Raw genomic sequence first — 26,084 nt, forward strand, 5'->3', positions numbered from 1 at the left:
ATTATATCTGTATATATTTGGTTACTGTATTTTGATATATTACAATGGTTGAACTCATTTCCTTTTGTGTTTGCATTCTTCCGGGGGGTTGGGGGTTGTTACTGTAATGTTTGGATATGCATTGGCGTGTGTGTTGTAGTGGGTGAGGGTCGGGGTGGGGGTGGGGGTGTTGCGTGTGGGTGTCCCTGACTTTTGCCTCCCCCTCCCCTATGTCGTAGGTGCCATACTCACTGTTGTCTTCTCCGCCGGCGTTGATGATGGTTGTATAGGAGAAGGAAGACTATTGCAGGAAGTATTTGGAGTTCCGGTTCCATGGTGTCAGCTTTCCTCGTGGGTTGTGTAGAGGTGAGCGTTATCCCTTTGAAATGGCTGTTTCCGCCGTGTTTTTATCCGTGGGGAATCCGCCCCGGAAAAGGTTGCGGATTGGTAGGTTGTGATACTGTGGGCGGTACATTGGATCCTGCCTGTCTGTTGGCGGTGCCCGCCAAGCTGTTTGTCTGTACCGCCGTGGCGGTCTGAGTGTTAAAGTGGCTGTCTTTGTTGGCGGTTTCCGCCACGGTCGTAATTGCAAACTTTTTACCGCCGGCCTGTTGGCGGTCTTACCGCCGCTTTAACACCGTCCGCCAGGGTTGTAATGACCCCCATAATTCTGGAGAGGAAATTAGTTAGTTCAGAAACTCCTGTCTGTGTGCACGCAGTGCCTCACACTACACCAACCAATACAAACAAAATAATTTCACAAATCTGAATAATATATCAACAATATAGTAATCAATCTAGCAGTTGAATCCACAATCAGCACTAAATATCCACAAATCTCACAAATACCATAGTTATCCATTCCTCAAATTCATAATTCACCAAACCTCTCAAATACATACAGCACCCACAAATCAAATCACCCTATTCTTTCTTACACTCCAAATTGTTCAGGAGTCTCCTGCCATAAAACTCAAGCACTGGAACAACTACCAAAGTTCTTCAAAATTGCTATTCTCTAGGGTTGGGCATTATAGACCCTTTAAGGGCCCCTTAGAACAAGGAGGTACTCTTTGTTGCACAACCTCCTCTACTACCAATTTGTGGGAGCTGAACTGTATCCTACTATTCAGAACATTCAAAAAAATTCAAAATACCCGGATTTCATTTCAGACAGTTCTATCCCGAGCTGATCTTGCATAAAATACACTCTCCTCAACATCAATTTTTTGGAATAGTAATCATAAGTAACCGGGAGCACACAAAAACTGTGTTCTAGATCAATGAAAAGTTAAATGTTTGTCAAATGCAGAATTATAAATAGCATCAGTAATCAGAAATTACTCTCAGTCCCAAGTGAACAGCAAAATCATAAAGAAATCAGGCAGCATCCCATCAGGAAGAAAGTCATATCCAAAATCTAGCTGACACCCAGAATCAAGGGGTTCTTTGACAGAATTCTTGAATAGAATATTAGAGAAAGAGCATAATCATTGTGGTATGGTGACCAGTGATAACTCTTGTGACAAGTCAGAAAAAGACATGTCATATTCTAACTTCATACCCGCTATCCCATTTGAAGTAAGCATCCAGCATCTTCCCTGTTATTGCCATCGAGAGGTGTTCAAACTAATATGAAACATTTCAACAATGACGCTTCACACAAAGGAATAAGACTAGGCCCAGCAACAGAAATACAAAGGAAAGCCTTAGAAAACTGAAACAGTCAGGAATACTAGGAAGATCATTCAAAGCACAACAGGAAAAATTCATGACATATACTTGTCTTAGTTTCAGCAGAACTTGTAAGGATGTGTGGGGGACACTTTGGGAGAGGGAAGAACAGGAGTGAATAATAGAAGCAGTATCAGAACGGCATCCATGTTATCCAAGAAGATGTTTTATATAAATGTAGGATAACTACATTACATTAATAAACACATTTTTATATATATCATATTAAGCTTGTGTCAACTGTAAACACGTTAGCTCAGCATTTGCGTTTTGAATCCATCAGTAAAATCAATTGTCATTATTCATGAACCTAGAAAAAAACTACTACAAAAATAACAACTGCCTAAATCGAACTACAAATACATATACGATAAAGATCCATAAAAACATTCCAAAGCAATCTCCCATGAATGACTGATCAGACAGCAACATCCTTCTATCTACTTAGTTTTATTTATACCATTTATAATGCAAACAGTCATCCCCAAAGGGATATTATGGTGCTAAACAATTATCCTCACCCAAAAACCGCTCCATTAAACAAAGTACAGAAAGCTTCGAAGAGGTGGCAGGAAAGTTTTCCGTCATTTATTAAATGCAATAAGATCAGGGGTAGCACACAGATTAACCCCTTCTGTGCCGCGGACGTAGTGGTTACGTCGGCCGGCACAGTGCTGCTGTGCCGAGGACGTAACCACTACGTCCTCGGCACACAGCCCAGAGGGAGCGCTCTCGCTCCCTCTGTGTGCTTCCCCCCCACCCCCCAAAGTCAGGGATGGAAGGGGAAGCCCTTCCCCTTCCACCCCCGACCCCCCCATAATGACGTCAGCGCGCGATCGCGCGCTGACTTCATTATGGGATTCTCGCCGCACAGGAAGCCATTTGCTTCCTGTGCGGTGACGAGTGAAGAGGTGAGTTCCTCTTCCCGGTGGGTGGGGGGGGGTGGGGCTAAAGAGGCACAGGGGAAAAGGAAAGGCTTTTCCTTTTCCCGGTGTCTCTTTGAGCATTCCTGCTGCCCGATCGCATTGCGATCGGGCAGCAGGAATGCCCACTAGACACCAGGGATTTGGTTTTTTTGTTGTACTTTCTGTTTCTGGCTTGCGGGGAGCGGCCTCTTGGGCAAGGGTCGCTCCCCTTTAGGTGGCAATTACTTAGGCCATTTCTGCCCCCCTTGGGGGCAGATCTGGCTACCTTTTTGCCAGATCTGCCCCCAAGGGGGGCAGAAAACACTAGATCACCAGGGATTTATATTGTTATGTGCATTTATGTGTGGGGGGGTGCCCCCTTGGGCAAGGGGCGCCCCCCCCCTAGGGGGCAGAGAACTGTTGGCCAAGGGGGGCAGATCGGCCTATTTCTTTTAGGTCCATCTGCCCCCAAAGGGGGCAGAAGCCACTTAGGCACCAGGGATTGTGTGTGTAGTGGATGGGGGGGTGCCCCCTTGGGCAAGGGTCGCTCCCCTTTGGGGGGCATGTCTTTTAGGACCATTTCTGCCCCCCTTGAGGGCAGATTGGCTACTTTTTAGCCAGATCTGCCCCCAAGGGGGGCAGAAAACACTAGATCACCAGGGTTTTTTATTTTTATGTGTATTTATGTGTGGGGGGGGTGCCCCCTTGGGCAAGGGGCGCCCCACCCAAGGGGGCAGAGAACTGTTGGCCTTTCCTGCCCCCCTTGGGGGCAAATCGCCTATTTTTTTTAGGTCCATCTGCCCCCAAGGGGGGCAGAAGCCACTTAGGCACCAGGGATTGTGTGTGTAGTGGATGGGGGGGCGCCCCCTTGGGCAAGGGTCGCTCCCCTTTGGGGGGCATGTCTTTTAGGGCCATTTCTGCCCCCCCTTGAGGGCAGATCAGCCTATTATTTTTAGGCTGGTCTGCCCCCAGGGGGGGCAGAAACCACTAGAACGCCAGGGTTTTTTTTTTATTTGTTTTTTTTTGTGGGGGGGCGTCCCCTTGGTCACGGGGCGCCCCCCCAAGGGGGGCATTGACCTGTTGCCCATTTCTACACCCCCTGGGGGCAGATGGGCCTATTTTCTTAGGCCCACCTGCCCCCAAGGGGGGCAGAAGCCACTTAGACACCAGGGATAGTGTGTGTGTGTGTTAGTGGATGGGGGGGGACCTTGGGCAAGGGTCGCCCCCCACTTTGGGGGCACATGTACCCAGGCCATTTCTGCACCCCTTGGAGACAGATCAGCCTTATTTTTAGGCTGGTCTGCCCCCAAGGGGGGCAGAAACCACTAGAACGCCAGGGATTTTTTTTATTTATTTTTGTGGGGGGGCGTCCCCTTGGTCACGGGGCGCCCCCCCAAGGGAGGCATTGACCTGTTGGCCATTTCTACACCCCCTGGGGGCAGATGGACCTATTTTGTTAGGCCCACCTGCCCCCAAGGGGGGCAGAAGCCACTTAGACACCAGGGATAGTGTGTGTGTGTGTGTGTGTGTGTGTGTGTGTGTTAGTGGATGGGGGGGGCACCCCTTGGAGACAGATCAGCCTATTATTTTTAGGCTGATCTGCCCCCAAGGGGGGCAGAAGCCACTTAGGCACCAGGGATAGTGCTGTGTGTGTTTGTTTTTTTGTTTGTTTGAGGGCTGTCCCCTTTGGCAAGGGTCGCTCTCCATGGGGACACACTACTAAAGGTATTTTCTGGCTTCCTTGGGGCAGACAGGCCTATTTTTTTAGTAGGCCCATCTGCCCCTATGGCAGAATCCACTTAGGCACCAATTTCTAAATGTTTGATGGTGGGGTGTTTGTCAACTGAAGAAGTCTTTGCATTTGTGATAAAAAATGTTTTCCTCCTTTTTGTTCTAGTTCAAAGCTTTTGCTTTATTTGCTGTGGCTCCTTGAGGTTTTGGCGGTGGTTGACCTGCAGTTTGCACAGTTGCATGTTTTAGGTAAGTAAAAACAATTTACTCCAAAGGAGTATTGTTGCAATGCATGAATGACATGTTTGTAGGGGGTGTACTAAATGCAGGATTGTGTGTGAAATTGTCCTTAGGTTTGTGCACAATGATATTTGTTTTGTCTCATTTCTAATTTGCCTTTCTTTATTTATTTTTAGTGGGATATCATTGGTGATTGCTGTGTAGTTGCTGGTGAATCAAGCTTTTTCAGGCAAGTGAGCAGTATAGTTTTTGAGTTTATAACTCTTACTAACAAAGCTACACTTTGTTACTTGTCTTACACAGTGCTGGTTGTTGGTGGTGAATTTGTCCAGTTAATTTTAGCAGGAGAGATCATGGCTAGCCGCAGGATGACCGCTCAGCAGGTGGTTGGTATGCTTTTTGAGTCACAGTCTGATCATGACTATGAGACGGACTCTGCATCTGAGGCAGAGGAGGAAGTCAGAGATTCTGGCAGTGATGTTTCTGTTGGAGGGGAATCTTCTGATGATGAAGCCACACTCAGTGCAGATGAAGGGCCTGTTTTAGAGGAGGACATTGATGTGCCAATAGTGCAGCAACCTGGGGCTGAAAGGTTTCCCGTTATAAGACCTGATGTCTGGGTTGCCCCAAACATGGAGCAGCCAGAGTTGCCTGCCTTTACTGGTCTCCCGGGGTGTAACGCCAATACAGAGAACTTTATGCCTATCAATTTCTTTGAGTTATTCATGGATGATATGTTTTTGGAAGAGATTGTTGAGCAGACTAATTTGTATGTGGAGCAGCATTTTAGGGACAACGCTGCTAGACTTAGGCCACACTCTAGAGCTGCCCAGTGGATTCCCACAAATTTGGAGGAGTTAAAAAAGTTTTTTGGTTTGACTTTTTTGATGGGGTTGATAAGGAAGCCGTCACTGGCTTCGTATTGGTCTACTAGTCCCTTGATGGCAACAGCTATATTTCCAGCAACCATGAGTCGTAATCAGTATTTGCTTCTTCGTAGGATGCTGCATTTTGTTGACAATGCATTAGCCTTGCCACGAGATCACCCAGATTCTGACCGTCTTTTTAAGATTAGGCCTGTCCTTGATCATTTTGTAGATCGGTTTTCGGAGGTCTATGTTCCAGGCAAACAGTTAAGTGTGGACGAGTCTTTGGTCCTCTTCAAGGGTCGTTTGGTTTTTAGGCAGTACATTCCTAGCAAAAGTGCACGATATGGAATTAAATTGTATATGCTGTCTGAAAGTAGGACAGGATATGTGTATAGTTTCCGTGTGTACACTGGTAGGGATTCCAATATTGACCCCCCTGGTTGTCCTCCCACTTTTGGAGTTACTGAGAAAATTGTGTGGGATCTTGGTAGATGACTGTTCAACAAAGGTCACCATTTGTATGTAGATAACTTCTACACTGGTGTGCAATTGTTCAAGGAATTGTTTAGAGTGGACACAGTTGCTTGTGGCACAATCCGTTCTAACCGGAAAGGCTATCCAAGGGAGCTTGTCTGTAAAAAACTTGAGAGAGGACAGTGCTGTGCCTTGCGGAACGAGGAGATGCTAGCTTTGAAATTTTCAGACAAGAGGGATGTCTACATGCTAAGTACCATCCATGATGAGAGTACTTCCCCTGTGACTGTTTGGGGCCAGGTTGCTGAAGTGCGCAAACCTGTGTGCATTTTAGATTATAATAAGCACATGGGAGGTGTAGATAGAGTTGACCAGAGGTTGGAACCTTATACTGCTATTCGTAAGTCTTATGTTTGGTATAAGAAGTTAGCACTTCACCTCTTCAACTTAGCAACATTCAATGCTTTTATTGTGTTTAGGGATAGGTCTCCAGAATCAAAGATGACATTTGTGAAATTTCAGGAGTCAGTGATAGAGAGCCTTATTGTGGTGGAACAGGCCAGAGTTCCTAGAGAAGCAGTGGTGGAGGATGTGGCTAGATTGAAAGATCGCCACTTCGCTGAGCACATTCCTCCCACACCCAAAAAAGACTTTCCAGCTAAGAAATGTAGAGTGTGTTTTCGAAGAGGTATCCGGAGGGAGACTCGAATGTACTGCCCAGATTGTCCTTCAAAGACTGGGCTGTGTGTGGGTGGTTGTTTTAAGAATTACCACACCCAGAAGAATTTCTGGGAACAACCATGAGTGTAAACTCATGTCTGTTTTGTATTTTCATGTGTTTAGTTTCATGGTTAGCATTTCTGTCATGTTCTTAGTTAGAGCTTTTGTGTTTGTAGTTTTGTAATTCTTTCTACTTAGTTAGGGGTTCCTCTATTAAAAAAAAAAAAAAAAAATGATGCCATTGTGTGTGGAGTGGGGCTTGGCTGAGAGTGTACATATTGACTTGCTGTTGGCTACTGCAACACACTGCCAGCCAAACACCAGTCCACACACTCCCATCAGCTGGTGTGATTGTTGTATCAGGCATGTGGGCGTATGTAAGTGATGGGCCCTTGAGTGGCGCTGTCTGTCGATGTGAGTGTTGTAATGTGCTGGGCCCGTGGCTGGCGGTGTGAATGGCCTTGTGTGTGTCATGTATGAAAGTTGTGTGAATGGACTGTAAAGCGGTTGGTGCCTTGTCGCGGCTTTACAGCTCACGAGCTGTGAGTCATTGGTTCAGTTTTTTGCCTTTCAGTTACTAACTGTGCATTTCATTTTTGTGAAAGCTCTTGTTAGTAAAATTTGATCCACTGAACCATCACTCACCCTTGTGCCAAATCCAACCAGTATGTGTGGTAAAAATGACAAAACCTGCTCTGCTGTAATCAGGCGTCGCAGCACACCTGTGACACGCTAGGTGCCTCAGGTGGGACCCCGATGATGAAGCATGCCACCAACTTGGTTGGTGGGTGAGGGGTCTTTTTCACATAACCTAAGTGTGTTTCTTTTCAAAAAGTTTGTGTTTGGCACATCACGGACGTATGTGGGCACATCAAAACGATATATTACAAAACTACCTGTGTTTGGGGGTGAGAGGGCACCTATGTTTTTGGTCCTGTTTGCGGCCTTCATCTAGGGAAACCTACCAAACCCAGACATTTTTTAAAACTAGACACCCCAAGGAGTCCAGGGAGGTGTGGCTTGCGTGGATCCCCCAACATTTTCTTACCCAGACTCCTCTGTAAACCTCATAATGTGCTTAAAAAAGCATATTTTCTTTACTTTTCTTCGTAGGATCACCACTCCAGCACAAAATTCCTACTCCCCAGTGTTCCCCGCAGTCTCCCAAGTAAAATGACACCTCACTTATGTGGGTCTCCAAAGCAGAGTCAGTCTAAAGATGTATAAAAGAATATGTCCTTATAAACTTGCTGTGCTATCCCCTCTATCTCTACAAGTTTTGGGCCTTATTCTGTTGCAGGCACCTGGCCCACCCACACAAGTGAGGTATCATTTTTATCGGGAGACTTGGGGGAACGCTGGGTGGAAGGAAATTTGTGGCTCCACTCAGATTCCAGAACTTTCTGTCACAGAAATGTGTGGAAAATGTGTTTTTTTAGACAGAATTTGAGGTTTGCAAAGGATTCTGGGTAACAAAACCTGGTCAGAGCCCCGCAAGTCACCCCATCTTGGATTCCCCTAGGTCTCTAGTTTTCAGAAATGCACAGGTTTGGTAGGTTTCCCTAGGTGGCGGCTGAGCTACAGGCCAAAATCTACAGGTAGGCACTTTGCAAAAAACACCTCTGTTTTCCTTCAAAAATTTGGCTGTGTCCACGTTGCGCTTTGGGGCATTTCCTGTCACGGGCGCTAGGCCTACGCACACAAGTGAGGTATCATTTTTATTGGGAGACGTGGGGGAACGCTGGGTGGAAGGAAATTCGTGGCTCCTCTCAGATTCCAGAACTTTCTGCCACAGAAATGTGAGGAACATGTGTTTTTTTTGCCAAATTTTGAGATTTGCAAAGGATTCTGGGTAACAGAACCTGGTCCGAGCCACACAAGTCACCCCATCTTGGATTCCCCTAGGTCTCTAGTTTTTAGAAATGCACAGGTTTTGTAGGTTTCCCTAGGTGGCGGCTGAGCTACAGGCCAAAATCTACAGGTAGGCACTTTGCAAAAAACACCTCTGTTTTCCTTCACAAATTTGGATGTGTCCACGTTGCGCTTTGGGGCGTTTCCTGTCGCGGGCGCTAGGCCTACCCACACAAGTGAGGTATCATTTTTATCGGGAGACGTGGGGTAACGCTGGGTGGAAGGAAATTTGTGGCTCCTCTCAGATTCCAGAACTTTCTGCCACAGAAATGTTAGGAACATGTTTTTTTTTAATCCAAATTTTGAGGTTTGCAAAGGATTCTGGGTAACAGAACCTGGTCCGAGCCACACAAGTCACCCCATCTTGGATTCCCCTAGGTCTCTAGTTTTCAGAAATGCACAGGTTTGGTAGGTTTCCCTAGGTGGCGGCTGAGCTACAGGCCAAAATTTACAGGTAGGCACTTTGCAAAAAACACCTCTGTTTTCCTTCAAAAATTTGGCTGTGTCCACTTTGCGCTTTGGGGCATTTCCTGTCACGGGCACTAGGCCTACGCACACAAGTGAGGTATCATTTTTATCGGGAGACGTGGGGGAACGCTGGGTGGAAGGAAATTCGTGGCTCCTCTCAGATTCCAGAACTTTCTGCCACAGAAATTTGAGGAACATGTGTTTTTTTAGCCAAATTTTGAGGTTTGCAAAGGATTCTGGGTAACAGAACCTGGTCCGAGCCACACAAGTCACCCCATCTTGGATTCCCCTAGGTCTCTAGTTTTTAGAAATGCACAGGTTTGGTAGGTTTCCCTAGGTGGCGGCTGAGCTACAAGCCAAAATCTACAGGTAGGCACTTTGCAAAAAACACCTCTGTTTTCCTTCACAAATTTGGATGTGTCCACGTTGCGCTTTGGGGCGTTTTCTGTCGCGGGCGCTAGGCCTACCCACACAAGTGAGGTATCATTTTTATCGGGAGACATGGGGGAACGCTGGGTGGAAGGAAATTTGTGGCTCCTCTCAGATTCCAGAACTTTCTGCCACAGAAATGTTAGGAACAAGTGTTTTTTTTAGCCAAATTTTGAGGTTTGCAAAGGATTCTGGGTAACAGAACCTGGTCCGAGCCACACAAGTCACCCCATCTTGGATTCCCCTAGGTCTATAGTTTTCAGAAATGCATAGGTTTGGTAGGATTCCCTTGGTGGCGGGTGAGCTACAGGCCAAAATCTACAGGTAGGCACTTTGCAAAAAACACCTCTGTTTTCCTTCACAAATTTGGATGTGTCCACGTTGCGCTTTGGGGCGTTTTCTGTCGCGGGCGCTAGGCCTACCCACACAAGTGAGGTATCATTTTTATCGGGAGACGTGGGGGAACGCTGGGTGGAAGGAAATTTGTGGCTCCTCTCAGATTCCAGAACTTTCTGCCACAGAAATGTTAGGAACATGTGTTTTTTTAGCCAAATTTTGAGGTTTGCAAAGGATTCTGGGTAACAGAACCTGGTCCGAGCCACACAAGTCACCCCATCTTGGATTCCCCTAGGTCTCTAGTTTTCAGAAATGCACAGGTTTGGTAGGTTTCCCTAGGTGGCGGCTGAGCTACAGGCCAAAATCTACAGGTAGGCACTTTGCAAAAAACACCTCTGTTTTCCTTCAAAAATTTGGCTGTGTCCACGTTGCGCTTTGGGGCATTTCCTGTCACGGGCGCTAGGCCTACGCACACAAGTGAGGTATCATTTTTATCGGGAGACGTGGGGGAACGCTGAGTGGAAGGAAATTAGTGGCTCCTCTCAGATTCCAGAACTTTCTGCCACAGAAATGTGAGGAACATGTGTTTTTTTTGCCAAATTTTGAGGTTTGCAAAGGATTCTGGGTAACAGAACCTGGTCCGAGCCACACAAGTCACCCCATCTTGGATTCCCCTAGGTCTCTAGTTTTCAGAAATGCACAGGTTTGGTAGGTTTCCCTAGGTGGCGGCTGAGCTACAAGCCAAAACCTACAGGTAGGCACTTTGCAAAAAACACCTCTGTTTTCCTTCACAAATTTGGATGTGTCCACGTTGCGCTTTGGGGCGTTTTCTGTCGCGGGCGCTAGGCCTACCCACACAAGTGAGGTATCATTTTTATCGGGAGACGTGGGGGAACGCTGGGTGGAAGGAAATTTGTGGCTCCTCTCAGATTCCAGAACTTTCTGCCACAGAAATGTGAGGAACATGTGTTTTTTTAGCCAAATTTTGAGGTTTGCAAAGGATTCTGGGTAACAGAACCTGGTCCGAGCCACACAAGTCACCCCATCTTGGATTCCCCTAGGTCTCAAGTTTTCAGAAATGCACAGGTTTGGTAGGTTTCCCTAGGTGGCGGCTGGGCTACAAGCTAAAATCTACAGGTAGGCACTTTGCAAAAAACACCTCTGTTTTCCTGCACAAATTTGGATGTGTCCACGTTGCGCTTTGGGGCGTTTTCTGTCGCGGGCGCTAGGCCTACCCAAACAAGTGAGGTATCATTTTTATTGGGAGACGTGGGGGAACGCTGGGTGGAAGGAAATTCGTGGCTCCTCTCAGATTCCAGAACTTTCTGCCACAGAAATGTGAGGAACATGTGTTTTTTTTGCCAAATTTTGAGGTTTGCAAAGGATTCTGGGTAACAGAACCTGGTCCGAGCCACACAAGTCACCCCATCTTGGATTCCCCTAGGTCTCTAGTTTTCAGAAATGCACAGGTTTGGTAGGTTTCCCTAGGTGGCGGCTGAGCTACAAGCCAAAACCTACAGGTAGGCACTTTGCAAAAAACACCTCTGTTTTCCTTCACAAATTTGGATGTGTCCACGTTGCGCTTTGGGGCGTTTTCTGTCGCGGGCGCTAGGCCTACCCACACAAGTGAGGTATCATTTTTATCGGGAGACGTGGGGGAACGCTGGGTGGAAGGAAATTTGTGGCTCCTCTCAGATTCCAGAACTTTCTGCCACAGAAATGTGAGGAACATGTGTTTTTTTAGCCAAATTTTGAGGTTTGCAAAGGATTCTGGGTAACAGAACCTGGTCCGAGCCACACAAGTCACCCCATCTTGGATTCCCCTAGGTCTCAAGTTTTCAGAAATGCACAGGTTTGGTAGGTTTCCCTAGGTGGCGGCTGGGCTACAAGCTAAAATCTACAGGTAGGCACTTTGCAAAAAACACCTCTGTTTTCCTTCACAAATTTGGATGTGTCCACGTTGCGCTTTGGGGCGTTTTCTGTCGCGGGCGCTAGGCCTACCCAAACAAGTGAGGTATCATTTTTATCGGGAGACGTGGGGGAACGCTGGGTGGAAGGAAATGTGTGGCTCCTCTCAGATTCCAGAACTTTCTGCCACAGAAATGTGAGGAACATGTGTTTTTTTTGCCAAATTTTGAGATTTGCAAAGGATTCTGGGTAACAGAACCTGGTCCGAGCCACACAAGTCACCCCATCTTGGATTCCCCTAGGTCTCTAGTTTTCAGAAATGCACAGGTTTGGTAGGTTTCCCTAGGTGGCGGCTGAGCTACAGGCCAAAATCTACAGGTAGGCACTTTGCAAAACACACCTCTGTTTTCCATCACAAATTTGGATGTGTCCACGTTGCGCTTTGGGGCGTTTTCTGTTGCGGGCGCTAGGCCTACCCACACAAGTGAGGTATCATTTTTATCGGGAGACGTGGGGGAACGCTGGGTGGAAGGAAATTTGTGGCTCCTCTCAGATTCCAGAACTTTCTGCCACAGAAATATGAGGAACATGTGTTTTTTTAGCCAAATTTTGAGGTTTGCAAAGGATTCTGGGTAACAGAACCTGGTCCGAGCCACACAAGTCACCCCATCTTGGATTCCCCTAGGTCTCTAGTTTTCAGAAATGCACAGGTTTGGTAGGTTTCCCTAGGTGGCGGCTGAGCTACAAGCCAAAATCTACAGGTAGGCACTTTGCAAAAAACACCTCTGTTTTCCTTCACAAATTTGGATGTGTCCACGTTGCGCTTTGGGGCGTTTTCTGTCGCGGGCGCTAGGCCTACCCACACAAGTGAGGTATCATTTTTATCGGGAGACGTCGGGGAACGCTGGGTGGAAGGAAATTTGGGGCTCCTCTCAGATTCCAGAACTTTCTGCCACAGAAATATGAGGAACATGTGTTTTTTTAGCCAAATTTTGAGGTTTGCAAAGGATTCTGGGTAACAGAACCTGGTCCGAGCCACACAAGTCACCCCATCTTGGATTCCCCTAGGTCTCTAGTTTTCAGAAATGCACAGGTTTGGTAGGTTTCCCTAGGCGGCGGCTGAGCTACAGGCCAAAATCTACAGGTAGGCTCTTTGCAAAAAACGCCTCTGTTTTCCTTCACAAATTTGGATGTGTCCATGTTGCGCTTTGGGGAGTTTCCTGTCGCGGGCGCTAGGCCTACCCACACAAGTGAGGTATCATTTTTATCGGGAGACGTGGGGGAACGCTGGGTGGAAGGAAATTTGTGGCTCCTCTCAGATTCCAGAACTTTCTGCCACAGAAATGTTAGGAACATTTTTTTTTTTTTATCCAAATTTTGAGGTTTGCAAAGGATTCTGGGTAACAGAACCTGGTCCGAGCCACACAAGTCACCCCATCTTCGATTCCCCCAGGTCTCTAGTTTTCAGAAATGCACAGGTTTGGTAGGTTTCCCTAGGTGGCGGCTGAGCTACAGGCCAAAATCTACAGGTAGGCACTTTGCAAAAAACACCTCTGTTTTCCTTCAAAAATTTGGCTGTGTCCACGTTGCGCTTTGGGGCATTTCCTGTCACGGGCGCTAGGCCTACGCACACAAGTGAGGTATCATTTTTATCGGGAGACGTGGGGGAACGCTGGGTGGAAGGAAATTCGTGGCTCCTCTCAGATTCCAGAACTTTCTGCCACAGAAATGTGAGGAACGTGTTTTTTTAGCCAAATTTTGAGGTTTGCAAAGGATTCTGGGTAACAGAACCTGGTCCGAGCCACACAAGTCACCCCATCTTGGATTCCCCTAGGTCTCTAGTTTTCAGAAATGCACAGGTTTGGTAGGTTTCCCTAGGCGGCGGCTGAGCTACAGGCCAAAATCTACAGGTAGGCTCTTTGCAAAAAACGCCTCTGTTTTCCTTCACAAATTTGGATGTGTCCATGTTGCGCTTTGGGGAGTTTCCTGTCGCGGGCGCTAGGCCTACCCACACAAGTGAGGTATCATTTTTATCGGGAGACGTGGGGGAACGCTGGGTGGAAGGAAATTTGTGGCTCCTCTCAGATTCCAGAACTTTCTGCCACAGAAATGTTAGGAACATTTTTTTTTTTTAATCCAAATTTTGAGGTTTGCAAAGGATTCTGGGTAACAGAACCTGGTCCGAGCCACACAAGTCACCCCATCTTCGATTCCCCCAGGTCTCTAGTTTTCAGAAATGCACAGGTTTGGTAGGTTTCCCTAGGTGGCGGCTGAGCTACAGGCCAAAATCTACAGGTAGGCACTTTGCAAAAAACACCTCTGTTTTCCTTCAAAAATTTGGCTGTGTCCACGTTGCGCTTTGGGGCATTTCCTGTCACGGGCGCTAGGCCTACGCACACAAGTGAGGTATCATTTTTATCGGGAGACGTGGGGGAACGCTGGGTGGAAGGAAATTCGTGGCTCCTCTCAGATTCCAGAACTTTCTGCCACAGAAATGTGAGGAACGTGTTTTTTTAGCCAAATTTTGAGGTTTGCAAAGGATTCTGGGTAACAGAACCTGGTCCGAGCCACACAAGTCACCCCATCTTGGATTCCCCTAGGTCTCTAGTTTTCAGAAATGCACAGGTTTGGTAGGTTTCCCTAGGTGGCGGCTGAGCTACAAGCCAAAATCTACAGGTAGGCACTTTGCAAAAAGCACCTCTGTTTTCCTTCACAAATTTGGATGTGTCCACGTTGCGCTTTGGGGCGTTTTCTGTCGCGGGCGCTAGGCCTACCCACACAAGTGAGGTATCATTTTTATCGGGAGACGTGGGGGAACGCTGGGTGGAAGGAAATGTGTGGCTCCTCTCAGATTCCAGAACTTTCTGCCACAGAAATGTGAGGAACATGTGTTTTTTTAGCCAAATTTTGAGATTTGCAAAGGATTCTGGGTAACAGAACCTGGTCCGAGCCACACAAGTCACCCCATCTTGGATTCCCCTAGGTCTCTAGTTTTCAGAAATGCACAGGTTTGGTAGGTTTCCCTAGGTGGCGGCTGAGCTACAGGCCAAAATCTACAGGTAGGCACTTTGCAAAACACACCTCTGTTTTCCTTCACAAATTTGGATGTGTCCACGTTGCGCTTTGGGGCGTTTTCTGTTGCGGGCGCTAGGCCTACCCACACAAGTGAGGTATCATTTTTATCGGGAGACGTGGGGGAACGCTGGGTGGAAGGAAATTTGGGGCTCCTCTCAGATTCCAGAACTTTCTGCCACAGAAATATGAGGAACATGTGTTTTTTTAGCCAAATTTTGAGGTTTGCAAAGGATTCTGGGTAACAGAACCTGGTCCGAGCCACACAAGTCACCCCATCTTGGATTCCCCTAGGTCTCTAGTTTTCAGAAATGCACAGGTTTGGTAGGTTTCCCTAGGTGGCGGCTGAGCTACAAGCCAAAATCTACAGGTAGGCACTTTGCAAAAAACACCTCTGTTTTCCTTCACAAATTTGGATGTGTCCACGTTGCGCTTTGGGGCGTTTTCTGTCGCGGGCGCTAGGCCTACCCACACAAGTGAGGTATCATTTTTATCGGGAGACGTGGGGGAACGCTGGGTGGAAGGAAATTTGGGGCTCCTCTCAGATTCCAGAACTTTCTGCCACAGAAATATGAGGAACATGTGTTTTTTTAGCCAAATTTTGAGGTTTGCAAAGGATTCTGGGTAACAGAACCTGGTCCGAGCCACACAAGTCACCCCATCTTGGATTCCCCTAGGTCTCTAGTTTTCAGAAATGCACAGGTTTGGTAGGTTTCCCTAGGTGGCGGCTGAGCTACAGGCCAAAATCTACAGGTAGGCACTTTGCAAAAAACACCTCTGTTTTCCTTCAAAAATTTGGCTGTGTCCACGTTGCGCTTTGGGGCATTTCCAGTCACGGGCGCTAGGCCTACGCACACAAGTGAGGTATCATTTTTATCGGGAGACGTGGGGGAACGCTGGGTGGAAGGAAATTCGTGGCTCCTCTCAGATTCCAGAACTTTCTGCCACAGAAATGTGAGGAACATGTGTTTTTTTAGCCAAATTTTGAGGTTTGCAAAGAATTCTGGGTAACAGAACCTGGTCCGAGCCACACAAGTCACCCCATCTTGGATTCCCCTAGGTCTCTAGTTTTCAGAAATGCACAGGTTTGGTAGGTTTCCCTAGGTGGCGGCTGAGCTACAAGCCAAAATCTACAGCTAGGCACTTTGCAAAAAACACCTCTGTTTTCCTTCACAAAGTTGGATGTGTCCACGTTGCGCTTTGGGGCGTTTTCTGTCGCGGGCGCTAGGCCTACCCACACAAGTGAGGTATCATTTTTATCGGGAGACGTGGGGGAACGCTGGGTGGAAGGAAATTTGTGGCTCCTCTCAGATTCCAGAACTTTCTGCCACAGAAATGTGAGGAACATGTGTTTTTTAGCCAAATTTTGAGATTTGCAAAGGATTCTGGGTAACAGAACCTGGTCCGAGCCACACAAGTCACCCCATCTTGGATTCCCCTAGGTCTCTAGTTTTCAGAAATGCACAGGTTTGGTAGGTTTCCCTAGGTGGCGGCTGAGCTACAGGCCAAAATCTACAGGTAGGCACTTTGCAAAAAACACCTCTGTTTTCCTTCAAAAATTTGGCTGTGTCCACGTTGCGCTTTGGGGCATTTCCAGTCACGGGCGCTAGGCCTACGCACACAAGTGAGGTATCATTTTTATCGGGAGACGTGGGGGAACGCTGGGTGGAAGGAAATTCGTGGCTCCTCTCAGATTCCAGAACTTTCTGCCACAGAAATGTGAGGAACATGTGTTTTTTTAGCCAAATTTTGAGGTTTGCAAAGAATTCTGGGTAACAGAACCTGGTCCGAGCCACACAAGTCACCCCATCTTGGATTCCCCTAGGTCTCTAGTTTTCAGAAATGCACAGGTTTGGTAGGTTTCCCTAGGTGGCGGCTGAGCTACAAGCCAAAATCTACAGCTAGGCACTTTGCAAAAAACACCTCTGTTTTCCTTCACAAAGTTGGATGTGTCCACGTTGCGCTTTGGGGCGTTTTCTGTCGCGGCGCTAGGCCTACCCACACAAGTGAGGTATCATTTTTATCGGGAGACGTGGGGGAACGCTGGGTGGAAGGAAATTTGTGGCTCCTCTCAGATTCCAGAACTTTCTGCCACAGAAATGTGAGGAACATGTGTTTTTTAGCCAAATTTTGAGATTTGCAAAGGATTCTGGGTAACAGAACCTGGTCCGAGCCACACAAGTCACCCCATCTTGGATTCCCCTAGGTCTCTAGTTTTCAGAAATGCACAGGTTTGGTAGGTTTCCCTAGGTGCCGGCTGAGCTAGAGGTCAAAATCTACAGGTAGGCACTTTGCTAAAAACAGCTCTGTTTTCTGTGATGTGTCCACGTTGTGTTTTGGGGCATATCCTGTCGCGGGCGCTAGGCCTACCCACACAAGTGAGGTATCATTTTTATCGGGAGACTTGGGGGAACATAGAATAGCAAAACAAGTGTTATTGCCCCTTGTCTTTCTCTAATATTTTTTCCTTCCAAATGGAAGACAGTGTGTAAAAAAGACATCTATTTGAGAAATGCCCTGTAATTCACATGCTAGTATGGGCACCCCGGAATTCAGAGTTGTGCAAATAACCACTGCTTCTCAACACCTTATCTTGTGCCCTTTTTGGAAATACAAAGGTTTTCTTGATAGCTATTTTTCACTCTTTATATTTCAGCAAATGAATTGCTGTATACCCGGCATAGATTGAAAACCCACTGCAGGGTGCAGGTCATTTATTGGCTCTGGGTACCTAGAGTTCTTTATGAACCTATAAGCCCTATATATCCCCGCAACCAGAAGAGTCCAGCAGACGTAACGGTATATTGCTTTCGAAAATCTGACATTGCTGGAAAAAGTTACAGAGTAAAACGTAGAGAAAAATTGATGTTTTTTTCACCTCAATTTCAATATTTTTCTTTTTCAGTTGTTATTTTCTGTAGGAAACCCTTGTAGGATCTACACAAATTACCCCTTGCTGAATTCAGATTTTTGTCTACTTTTCAAAAATGTTGCGGTTTCTGGGATCCAGCGTTGGTTTCATGCCCATTTCTGTCACTGACTGGAAGGAGGCTGAAAGCACAAAAAAAATCGTAAAAATGGGGTATGTCCCAGTAAAATGCCAAAATTGTGTTGAAAAATTGGGTTTTCTGATTCAAGTCTGCCTGTTCCTGAAAGCTGGGAAGCTGGTGATTTTATCACCACAAACCCTTTGTTGATGCCCTTTTCAGGGAAAAAACCACAAGCCTTCTTCTGCAGCCCATTTTTCCCATTTTTTTGAAAAAAAAGAAATGTTCACTGTTTTTTGGCTAATTTCTTGGCCTCCTTCTGGGGAACCCACAAAGTCTGGGTACCTCTAGAATCCCTAGGATGTTGGAAAAAAAGGACGCAAATTTGGCGTGGGTAGCTTATGTGAACAAAAAGTTATGAGGGCCTAAGCGCGAACTGCTCCAAATAGCCAAAAAAAGGCTCGGCACAGGAGGGGGAAAAGGCCTGGCAGCGAAGGGGTTAAATGGTAAACTGAATGAAAAATATGGACATAGCTTTATGGATATAACCTAAACATTGGCACAAACTTTAACACTAGTTAATATATATATATATATTCTCGAACACAAAGCAAACGAGTACCGCATAGATTATAGAGCCAAGTCAGAACAAGCACTAGCAAAGAAAACAGGCCAGTTATTTTCGAAGAGAAATGGCTTCTCATTGGTAGCGCGTTTGTGGTTGCCTGAATGAATTTGTGTACGGAACAATGCGTAAATGCTTGGAAAGATGGGTACAGGTATCTTTAGCTGAATTAATAACTGTATAGATGGATGGCTAGATGAATGGGTGAGAAGTGGAAGGATGGATGCAGAATGTTATATCATTTCAGACTGAGGCCTCAGCAAAAGCGAAGATCAAATTAAAATGACAAGTAATACCACAACCATTAAAACCATTCAAGTGCAGTTATTAGGGTAGGGCAAGTTACCACTCTGCCAACGTATCGTTAGTACCTAAAGAACTACCAATGTTATGCCAGAACAAGCATTTTCTATGAGTCATCAAAATTATGCCATGTATATCAACATTATGTTAAGAAATACAGCCATTATGCCATGTCCAGCAATGCGAGTTGGAAAACATTTTCTTTTCCTGAGAGTATAGTGCGTGCCTTTTCAAATTCTATTAAGCCTCCACTGCAATTTATCGTCAAGGTGATGGTAAAAAAATTAAGCAGCTCTTATGTGTTCCTTACTGGCCATCTATCCAGCATTGTTTGTCCATGTTACGGGCAATCTGGAGCCATTGAAAAGATGGCTATTTCACAACAGTCTGTGCATCTCTTTCACACATGCCAATCAAAAATCATGTTTCTGAATTGCCAAAGCTGTGTATGGAAAGTAGGTTGCAATACTTGTTATTTGCTTCGGCTCCTCCACCAGGCTGGGTTGACACTCAGCAAAAGTGCACCTCATATGCTGCTCTCCTGTCAAACACCATAGATCCTGCTTGCATGCGCGCTGCGTGTGTGACCAGACACATTGCTTTCAATAACAATGCATCTAGCATCATATACTTTACCTATCAATCTCAAGTATAATGGAGCAAAATGGCTTTACTCACAATGCTCAGCATCCAAACCATCAAATGGTAATGCAGTCCAAACATCAATAACGCTGGCTATAAAACTAGTGGGTGAAAGAGACTAATCTACGGCCCTACTCTATGTATTCTGTTTATGAATTGATCCAAATTTTGAAAATAGCCCCAACTAAGCAAGTTGAAGGTGACCAAGCCGAAGCCCTGTTATAAGATCAAAGACTGCTCCACCCTTCTAACAACCAATTCCAAATATTCCAGAGTAACTAACATAGAGCAGAATCAAAACAAAAGCTGTTAGGCCAGACCTAAACACACTGCAACCTGTCCAACAGAATACATGTCAAGTATTCTCAAATATCTAATTTGTATCTATAGTTGAACTGGCACATTCAAAGCAGATTAGATCCACCATCATACTGTCATTTGATACATAAAGATCCAGAGCAAAACATCCACACAAAATGGATGTAACATACAGAGATTCACATCTAGCTAACCCAATTTAACATTTAAATTAACAGACAAAATGAATTGACACCTCCAAACAAGGGTGTTCTGACTGGGAAAGATCTAGGGGGGTTTATTCCACCCCCACACAGACTTTGGAGTGACAGGATCAGAGGAGACACACCCAGGCTTTATTGTATTTCAGGCCATTATTCACACATACATTTCCCATGAGCTGTACGGTGCAAAAACAGAAGACTAAACATTCTGTAGATAACAGTCAAATATCTATTTAGTTGGGTTGCGTTTATGACTCTTTTTGTCACAATTTCCAAAATCTGAATAAATATATACAATTCTAATTTCAAATAACTGAAGAAAATGTTAGCTAATAGGATGCAGTTAGAGGCTTATATCCACTAGTTGGGAGGACGGAACATCTAGCAGCTAAGTTGCAATTTTGCAGCTAAGATACCTACACTAATATTTCAGCTTTCATTTGGTCAAATTGTGTGATTAAGGATACCTGCACTTAATTTGGTTCATAGTGTGTGATGTACAAGAAAATGTATTAATTCACACCCAAGGAAACCAAAGCATCCTTGGGGACCCAAGCTGTGGCATTCCAGGTATGATGAGCTCAGCCAGTTATGCTTTTGTTTTATTTGCATTTTGGTGATTGAAGTTGTTGCTCTGTTAGAAAAAAAGGATTGTTCTTACCAGAAAACAAATTTAAAAAACGGGGGTCCTGATTTAGGCGTTGTCAGACATAGTACAGTCGGTTATGGAGACAGGGAACATTACCTGCGTCACACTGCGGAACTACTGTCTGTCAAATTTAGAGATAACCTCTGGCCAAGCTCAACCTTCTCACCTGCCAAACCAAAATCATTATCAAGCCTTCAAAATAAATCCTTACTTTTCATGCGAGCAAGATGGATCAGCTAATTATAGACATGCTCCTGACATCTGTGTGATCAAATCACAAGCTAGAAACCTGGTAAGGCTAACCCGGTGTCTCGTCTTCCTGAGGTCGATTAATGGAGTGCAATCACTTATATAATAATTACATCTATTACAGTGCTTACAAATGTCAATAATTGTGGCATTTAGTTATATTTAGAAAGCAAAATTGTTTTAATAACAGTGGGTCTCAGGTGGAAGAAAAGAATGAACAAAAGTGGTGTATACATCAAAGGACCATTTCTGGCATCTAATTAAGGTAGCATTTAAGGAAAAATAAATTATTGTAGCTGTGGTTATACCCACTGCCTGTAATGAATTAAATAGTGTCATAGTTGTGCAGTGCTCTTCAAATTTGTTTTACAATGCATGCCAGTTAGTTTTTCCAACTGGGGGAGGGGAGTATCTGTTGGTAGAAGCAAGGAGGAAAGTTGTAGAGAGCCTTTTAAGTTCTTTAGGGAAGAATGGTGGCCTCAGCTCCCCATTAATGTTTTCAGAGCTGGGTTGCTCCAGGTATGTGAGCTTTTCCTCAGCAGTACCTTTTTTGTACCTAAACAATCTCAGTACTGTGAGCTTTTTCCACAGTGTGTTATAAGGGTAGAACAAACCTCATATAGAAGAGCCTCCCCAGTGCTTTTGCATCCCAGATTGTGTCAGCTTCCCCAGCAGCACATCCCTGGTGAGGTAAGATTGAAGGACTTCAAAACTGTGAACGTATTCCAGAAGTGTCCTGTCAATGCAAAAAGACCTCCACAATGTATCCACTTATAATCTCTCTTTTTTTAATGTATTCTTTATATTCTTTACAGCAGCGGTTCTTAACCTGTGGTCTGGGCCTACTTAGTGGGCCTACGACTGCTTAGAAAATTAAATATCAACAGATAAATGAAGAACATATAACTAAGCAACATTTATAATTTTAAAATGTTCTGTAAACGTGAAGGAAATTTGAGGCTAAAAATTAAGTTGGTATCCTCAGATTGATTCAGAATACATTCTGGGCAATGTGTGGCCTCAAAAGCTCAAACCTTCCCATTAAAATGATTTTTTATTTTGTTATATTTGTTTGTGCATTTATTTCCTTGTTTGTGTATTTGTTTGATGAATGCTTGATCCTGTATTTTTGTGAATTGTTTTCGAGTTTAAATCATTTAAATTCCTTAGGTTGGGGTCCCAGGATTCCAGTAATGATTAAGTGAAGGGGGTTGAGGGGGTCCCCAGGGGTCAAAAGGCCAAGAACTACTGCTTTACAGCATTCATGTTGCCTAATAATAAACATGGGAGATATGAAATAAGCTCTTAGATGCCATTGAGTCCATCTAACGTCTGTACCCCAGTAGTTCCTTTGTAGTGCCACATAACATATGTACAAACAATTTACAATTACTCAAAGGCGCAACTTTAGTAACTTATGACCAGAATGCAGATTTGGAAAATTCATGTGGCGGCGAAGCAGAATGATTTTAAAATAATTGTTCAGCAACAATGCATCGAAACTGGTGCGCTAGAGAAAGTTTAGTTTGTATCTAAATAGCACCCCTAGTGGAATTAGTCCTGGCCCCTTGATATATCTCTGTAAAAAATTGTTGTCCAGAGATTTTCATTTTTGATTTGGGGTTTTGTATCATTAGACGTAATTTAGCTTGGGAAGACACTGCTAATCTAGGCCGATTTTTTCTGGACAACATTTTTTAAATAGGGCAGATGTGTTGCAGTGATGTGGTAATATTTCAGGAACCTTGAGACCTATATACTTCATTTTGGTGTCAAAACATAGGTTTCTGGGGACACGTAGTCGTATATAGACAGGAAGTAACCCTTCAGACCAACCCTTCTGCCATTTTCTAAAATTGCTGCTCTATAATGATGTGTTTTAGCCACCATATTGGTAATTTATTTTAATATTGTTTTTGTTTCCAGTTTTCCATTGATTCAAATTCGTAAACAACAGGAATTTTCAATGACAACACCTTTTCGAATTGAAATTCTTCAGGTGAAAGTTTTTTTTTTCTTCTTTTTTTAGCTCTTGTACGAGTTTGTGCTTCACTGGTTTGATTACAGCATCTCCATCAAATAGTGCTTGTGCTGGAAAAAGATCATGCAACAGAATATCCTTAATTAATTCACCAATTTCTTTTGCTACAAGGCTACAGGTCACTCAAACTGTTCTACAGATATCAGATAAGTTAATGTGCACCTTGCAAGAACTGCACATTGTCTTTGACAGTTATCTGGAACTATCTATCAAAGAATGTGAGAGAATCAGACAAATGTCTAGAAGTGGAACAACTGACCTTGCCTGCATCAACAATTCGACACCTATACCTGTGCAACTTGATAACTTTTGGTCATCAAGATTGACTAAGATGAACTTGGACATGTAAACTCGCCAAAACATTGGTAATGCTTCAGTGAACACTGAATTTCAAATTATTGCAAAGGGAATGAATGTCAATGAGGAGTTGGTGTCTGCAGAGATTTACTCAAAAAGGTAGGATATTATTCAAGAGCAGCAAATTAGAAGAAGCCGACCTTCGTGTTGTGCCACATGTTGAGTGGGCTATTTGAAATGGTTCCAATTGAGTCATTGTGCTGTCAAATGACACAGAAGTTATTATTGTGCTACTTAGATTTGTTGCAATGTTTATAAGTCAAGGATTGTAAGAGTTATGGATACGTAATAGACCAGGCAAGAAAAGACAATTAATCTTGCTTCATATTCTGTACAAGAAACTTGACACAGAGATGCCCAGGGCTCTTATCAAGGCACATATTCTTACGGGTACTGACACTATGAGCAAAATTGGAACAAAGCTTGGAGCTTTAACTGCTGAACCTGTGAAGTTTCTAAAAGGAAGAAGAAGAATGTGACTTCAAACATCTATAAAAATACCTTGTGGGTGTGTGTGGAAAATTAGTTCTGTCACACATTTGACGAACTTTGGACAGTGAGTTCAAGAGAACAGTCCCGCTAACTGACCTTGCAAAGTCATCATATTCTGTGTGTGGACACAATAAAAGAGTATTCAACTTGATCAGAAGATGTGTAAATGTCTTGGATCATGCATATGTAGAGAAAAATCTGTGTGAATTTAATTGGAAAGATATAGATGGGGTGCTAAAACCTACAAAATGACTAACCCTCTACCCACAGAACTTACACGTACATGTACTTGCAAAACCTGACCTACTAGAATATGTCCCTGTCAATATGCTCTTCTCAAATGTTCAACATTCTGCAAATGCACCACAAGCGATTGCTGAAACAAGTAAAGTGAACTATGAATATGTGTCAAAAACAGGAGTGAAAAACATTTTTTTCATTAGGTGTATTCATAAAAGAAATAAAAAACATTATTTGTTTTATTTCTACATATGTTTATACACAAGCGGCTGGGACACGGACCATCTAGGTGCCCGAACACTTTGCTGCCTTTGGAGTAAGTGTGACTATAAGGGGCAACCCCCGCCGTTAGATCCCAGACTAGAGGCTAACCGCCTTTTCCCGCAGGGTTTTACCCCCTGAATTCCGCAGGTAGAACTGTTTTCGTTGAGCACATATCTTCCTTATGAGCATATAATTTAGCTCTCCACCGGTAGGGATCCCCGACCCTGATGAATGCCCCAGACCTTTTGGCTCTTAGTGTGGGCAGAAACATGTTGGTCCCCAATTTTTAGAGTCATAATTCTCAGCGGAGTCTCCATCCCTGTTTTTATTCTTACCTACAAACACCTACATTAAAAAGTTCTTAAACAAAACAGGCCCAGACCACAAACGTCCACCCAAGCCAAATTACTTCTCTAATGATCCAAGAACACAAATCAAAAATGAAAATCTCTAGACAACAATTTTTTTTTATGGAGGTATATCAGGGGGTGGGGATTAAATGGTGTAATTCAGTGGTTCCCAACCTGTGGGCCGGGGACCCCTGGGGGTCCCTGAAGCCTACTCAGGGGGTCCGGGACTGCTTAGAAAATGTAATATTTTTAGGTTCCAACTATCAGTAATGACTTAGTGGGGGTCCCCGGATTCCAATAATAATTCAGTGGGGGTCCCCGGGCTCCAGTATTGATAAAATGGGGGGTCCACAGAAGTCAAAAGGTTGGGAACCACTGGTGTAATTAACTGAAAAACACCACAATTTGCTGAATTTAGATTTCCTTTTCCCTTTGCTACAAACCTGCGAACTATCACCTTTTTCAAAAGTTTTTTGTTTTATTTCAAAACCCGATACTATTTTTTCTTTTCTGTTTTATTTCAAAAGCCAATAAATATTGTGGTGTAGAGATACGTTTTTGGGTATATACAGGCAATAGTACTAAGGCCATTTGCAATATCTGTTGACTGGTAACATTTAACCGTTGGGCAAGTCACGGTTGCCCCTCCCCCGTACTCCCTTCCCCTTGGAGTTTTTGAGGCTCCTACGCCGATGCAGCAGTGCTCTTAATTGTAACGAAGAACGCAGTTTTTAAATATCAATTAAGTTGACCATTTTGATCACTGAATGCCAATGAACAACTGGTAAGAAGCGAACACCCAAAAGTGGAGTATAGGCCAAGCTCTCTAATTAAAGTTAGAGACATGCCTGAGAAGGGCAAGCGTGCCTGCTTCATGTGCTCAGAGTAGCCGTAATTGCCCCGCCTCCCTCCTCCTCTTCCGACTCACCAAGTCTAGGCGGTAGTCGCCACTACGTAGTTGCCCCCGTCACTGATTACGGGCGGAGCGGATGGCTGCGACAGCCGCCCACGTAACCAGAACGTCAGCTCTGATGCGAATCTGGTGCGTTGAGAGAAAATGCTGGCGGGGCGGAGTCTGCGCGATCTCTTCAGCTCATCTATGAGCAGGGGCGTGAGAATATGACGCTTTTGGTAAACAGCACGAACCTAAAGTAGAAAGAGGGTGTTTGTTAGCCAGGGAAGAGTTGAAGCGTTGGCCTTTGGGCAACGCTAGCGCTGTATGTAGTGAAGAATAAACTCGAGCGACGCGTGGAATGCGAATGTTGGTCGGTTGGACACAGACAACTGCCGCAGCACGTGCAGAACTCGAAAGAATGCTTATACCTTTGAGAGCCCAGCAGGCTTTTTTGCTGCGAAATTGCCAAACGCAGACTAGAGCGCGGAAGTGACCATGCATTGCCTGAAAATTGGTATACGTCAAAGCAAGCACAATTTATGACATATATATATATATATATATATATATATATATATATATATATAACATTTGTATCATGATTCTTCCCGATAGAACCGGATACGTTTAGTTTCACAATTATACGCTGTACGAGCTTACGGTACTTGAGGACAGTCTAATACTAGAGTTTGA

General features: G+C 44.7%; 1 protein-coding gene across 1 annotated transcript in view; it reads right to left on the reverse strand.

Annotated features, from left to right (window-relative positions):
* The window catches only part of CREM (cAMP responsive element modulator), an 823,729-nt gene extending 798,235 nt beyond the window's left edge, over positions 1-25,494 (reverse strand). The window contains exon 1 of the mRNA XM_069211219.1: positions 25,425-25,494. The gene's annotated coding sequence lies outside the window, so the exon portion shown is untranslated. The remainder of the gene's footprint in view (positions 1-25,424) is intronic.
* Positions 25,495-26,084: the final 590 nt, after the last annotated feature.

The sequence above is a fragment of the Pleurodeles waltl genome, chromosome 10 (assembly GCF_031143425.1).
Source record: "Pleurodeles waltl isolate 20211129_DDA chromosome 10, aPleWal1.hap1.20221129, whole genome shotgun sequence".
Classification (NCBI taxonomy): domain Eukaryota; kingdom Metazoa; phylum Chordata; class Amphibia; order Caudata; family Salamandridae; genus Pleurodeles; species Pleurodeles waltl.